This window comes from Populus euphratica, unplaced genomic scaffold (genome assembly GCF_000495115.2).
Source record: "Populus euphratica unplaced genomic scaffold, PopEup_1.0 scaffold1283.1, whole genome shotgun sequence".
NCBI lineage: Eukaryota > Viridiplantae > Streptophyta > Magnoliopsida > Malpighiales > Salicaceae > Populus > Populus euphratica.
This window is the reverse complement of record NW_011501141.1, coordinates 36268-41267: the sequence shown is the minus strand read 5'-3', so window position 1 is coordinate 41267 and position 5000 is coordinate 36268.

Here is a 5000-nt window from a genome sequence, read left to right as displayed (position 1 = left end):
CATTGGACTAATAATAGTAGCAAGAGCATGGGATAGCCTCACAGCAATAATCTTGGCAATCACTTTGTATATCACATTGCAACAGGAGATCGGACGAAAATCTGAAGCAGAGGAAGCATTGGCCGATTTGGGAATAAGGGAAATGATGCAATGATTAATTTGTTTTAGGAGAGCACCCGACTGAAAAAAGTCCCGCACAGCAAGACAGAAGTCTGGGCCGACAACATCCCAAGCTTTTTTGAAAAAACAAGAGGAGAAACCATCTGGGCCAGGGGCTTTATCATCGTCTATGGCAAAGAGAATATGCTGAATGTCTGCATCAGACACTGGAGCAAGAAGAGAAGAAATAGAAGCAGTGTCAAGTGTAGGACCGTTGAGAACGACATTGATATCCAGGGGAAGAGTGTCCTTTGAAGTACCGAGCAACTGACTATAGTAATCCACGAAGACAGCCCCGACTTCATCAATAGAAGAAGTGAGGGAACCATTACTCTGTTGAATGGCAGGAATAAAGTTTTGCCCATGCTTCCTATTCATAAGTGCATGAAAGAAGGAAGAACCTTTATCACACTCCTTAAAATATTTGCATTTAAGCTTTTGGGCAAAGAACTGTTGTTCGGCTGCCTTAAGATGGAGGAGATTCTGGCGGAGGCGTATGTCTTCATCATGAAGTTGAGAATTCGCCCGATCAGCAGAGAAAAGAGTTTGATGAGCATCTAGAGCAGCTTCTGCACGAGTAACCCTCTCAGAAATGTGGCTGTAATGAAGTTTATTGAGCTCCCGTAGAGGCCTCTTAATGTGTTTCAAGCGCTTACAGAGAATGAACATGGGAGTCCCTTGAACTGCAAAATGCCAGTTATTTGCAACCAACTCCAAGAAACTAGCATGGTTAGACCACATGTTAAAGAATTTGAAACACTTCTTTCCTATCGGAGATCGAGGATGGAAAGAAACAGAGGCGGGAGAATGATCAGAAAAAGCCCCAGGATTGTCAAAATGAACATGAACTGAATATCTATCAAAAGACCAAAGAGGATTAACAAGAACACGGTCAAGCTTGCTCCAAACTCTGCCATTAGACCAGGTGAAGTGACAACCTGAGTAATTGAAGTCAGTTAATCCAAGATCGGAGCAGCACTGCCTGAAATCAGCCGTTTCATAATTGGACACAGGCTCCCCATGGTGCTTGTCTGCTTGAGAGAGGAGAGAATTGAAATCCCCTAAAACAAGCCAAGGGGAATTAGGACTCCAGTTCCTCAGATCATTCCAAAGAGATCTCCTAGCAGTGACAGTGTTGAGCCCATAAATGAAAGAAGCATAAAATCTGAATTGATGAACTAAGCTATATATTAAGACGTGGAGACCTTGAGCTGAAAAATCAATTAAGTCAACATTGACTGTAGCAGGGTTCCAGAGGATAACAATTCTAGCTGTAGAAGCCGCAGCTGTATTGGTCAAAACCTTCCATTTTTTCAATCTCATTTTTTGCAACAATTCCACTTTAGATGAGACCAGTTTGGTCTCTAAAAGACCACAAACATCGAAATTATTCTTTCGCATGAGGTTGACTACCTCATGCTGCTTCAGAGGGCTATTTAACCCTCTGATATTCCAACTACGAATTAACATAAAGGGGTGGGGGTGGGAAGTAACCCCTCGCCCCTACCAAGGGCTCCATCCAAATTATTCTGAGCCCGTTTCCTTATGGGCAAACCAGCAGGGTTAGGTGGGCAATGAACAGGTGCACTTGAAACCACAGATTTGCCCTTATCAGACCGATGACTGGCTAAAGCTGTAGCAGCTGAAGTATGAGTGTTAAGAGCAGTAGAGAAAGGCAGAGATGACTGGCGTTCCTTGTGAACCAAATGAGGGTGCTCTTGAGCCAGGCCGGACTGAGAGGCAGAAGAAGGCCTTAAAGGGGATTTACGCTTAACTTTTTTGTTTCTAACAACTTCCCAATCACCGGAGGAAGGCACAACATCACCATTCATAGACACAAACTCAGCTGCCACCTGCATGGGGTTAAGTCCACAATTAGCAGGTAGGGTGGCTTGTGAACTTTCAGCTACTACAACATCACCCTGGGGCCCCAAACGGTTGAAAACGCTGGACCTGCCATTAGAGACTGGAGCAACAGAGTCATGAGCCCGCTGTGAGAAAGGAGCTGAAGTATGAGTGTTATGAGCAGTAGAGATAGGCGGAGATGGTTGGCATTCCTGGTGAACCAAATGAGGGTTCTCTTGAGCCAGGCAAGACTGAGAGATAGAAGAAGGCTTTGGGGAGGATTTACGCTTAACTTTTTTGTTGTTAACCACGCCCCAAACACTGGAGGTAGGCACAGGATCACCATTCGTAGAAACAATCACAGCTTCCGCATTAGAGACTGGAGCAGCAGAGTCTTGAGCTTGCTGTGAGGAAGGAATATTGGTGGGCTTGGATGTAGGGCACGTTGAAGTATTATGCCCAAGAATCCTGCAGTGCTTGCAGAAGCGAGGAAGAGTTTCATAAACGACTTGCTGGTGAAGAATATTACCATTAGGCAGAGTAACTTCAATAGAGTAAGGTAACTCAGAGAGCAAGTTAACTTCCACCAATACCCTGGCATACGATAGCTTAGACATGGAAGAGGTGATCATGTCAGTCTGGATTGGTTTACCAAGTACACTGGCGATTTTGGACAGACATTTAATAGACCAACATTTGAGAGGAAGATTAGGGAATTTAACCCAGACAGGGACTGTATACATATCAGAGGAAGAGAAGTCAAAGTATTCTGGCATAGCCTTAAGAATTAAGGGTCTGCCATAAACGAGATAAGGGCCGCCAGATAAAACTGTCAATTTATCTTCTTCCTTATGAAATTGAAAAATCAACCAACCAGATGCATGAATAGTCAAGGAAGCTTGACATTTCCAGGAGTTAACAAGGAGATGCTGCAAGGCCTTTAAGCCTGGTGAACGACCAGCAATATAGCCAACAAGGCTCAGCTTCCAAAGGTCACATTTAATGTCTAAATCATCTTCAAGTAGATTACAACCCTTAGTGTCAGTAAAGACAGAGTGATGAAGGAGCCTGGGGCAACTATGAATGTCACGATTAGGGGCAAACAAATTACGCCACTCTTTAGTTGGAGGATCAGAGGGATTAGGAGATGCACTTACTGTAGCAGGCAGAGGAACATTTACCTCCACTGGAGCAGAAGGGGCACTCTCTAGGGAAACAACAGGATCTGGAGAGGCACCCATTGGAGAAATAGGAACAGTCTGGGCACCCATAGGAGAAGCAGCAGGGATAGAGGGGCCCTCAAATACAGTAGGAGTGAAGAATTTGGACCCTTCAGTATAGTCCTTACCAGAAGAGGCAAAGTCCACTTCCTCATCTTCAAGAGCATCATCGTCAAAAGAATCTTCCTCAAACACATGGTTGATACTAGGAGATGGATCAACGACGATCTGATGTGAAATGCTATAAGGAATGGAGGAGACCTGGTGATTGTGCTTGGAAAGTTCTGGGTGAAAGACGATAGGCGGGCAAGCATTTGAATTTGAATTTGAGTGAACAGTAGCATGAACAGTATTAGACGGGGCCTCCAAAGCTAGAACAGTGCGATCATGCAAAAGTTGTGAATCAGCCAAAGATTGTTGTTTAAGCTTGGATTTATGGGACCCAACCTTCTTCTTTTTGTTCGCCATAGACAGGAAATCAACAGAACAGAGGAGGAATTGACAGAAGGAGATCAAACAGGAGCAAGTCTGAGAGATTAAACACGTGATTGAAAGGTGAAGAGCTTGTGGAGAGGATGCAAGCAAATTAGCATGAACTGTAGCTGGATTCCAAAAGACTACAATTCTAGTAGTGTGAGCTGTATCAGCATTGGAAAAATACTACCAATGTTTAAGCCGAAATTTATGCATAGATGCAACTCTGGAAGGGAGCAGTTTTGTTTCAAGCAAACCACACACATCCATCTTATTCCTTTTCATGAGGCGAACTACCTCATGTTGTTTCAGGGGATTGTTAAGACCCCTGATATTCCAGCTGTAGATAATCATAGTTTGGCAGGGGAAGGGGAGACCCTTTCACTACGACCTCTCTGCTTTTGGTGACGAGCTCGGACCCCGCACTATGCTACCACAGCTACTGAAGGAGCACTAACAGAATTATTAACTTTAGCAGTGTCAACCACAATAGTTGACGGAAGCGTTGCCAGTGATGTCGGGCAAATAGGAAAGGGGACCTGAACTTCTCCAACACATGGGTTTTCCACCAATGGGTTTGCTCCGGGGGGTGTTGAACAGAACCTATGCAAATAGGAGTGATGGAAGTATCAAGGGAGTTGTCAACATGCACTGGCTTAGAGACTGTCACAGTCTTCCCCTTACGCTGTTTGCTAGTTTTCCTAGAGTCAACTATGATCCATCCGTTGAAGTTGTCAAGGGCATCTTCTGGACCAACTGTCACCTCTGAAGCCACTGGAGCTTCTTGGTCATGAGTCTGGTCCTTCGCCACTGAGGCTTCCTGGTCATGAGTTTGGTCCTCCGCCACTGTAGGAGGAACCTGGGGAGGGGGTTGAGGGCCCAATCGACTGAAGATAGTCCCTGGAGCAGTTGTAACAGCATGAACTGAGGGTGGTATTCGGGAAGCAACTGCAGCCTTAGGACAGAGGAGGCGAGTATGGCCAAGCACATGGCAGAATTTGCAATACTTGGGCACAGTCTCATAGACAACTTTCTGGTGCAAAGTGAGACCCTCAGGCAGAGAAATTTCCACTGAGTGTCTGAGGTCCTCAAGGAGATCAATTTCCACCAGCACTCTAGCATAAGACATTCGGGAAAGACTGGAAGTGAGCTAGTCACACTGAAGGGGCTTCCCAAGGACACTAGCTATCTTCGATAAACAGACTGGAGACCAGCAGCACAGAGGAAGGTTGGGAAACTTGACCCAAACCGGCACCCTCGACATCTCGGCGCTGGAGAAGTCAAAGAATTTTGTCATAGGCC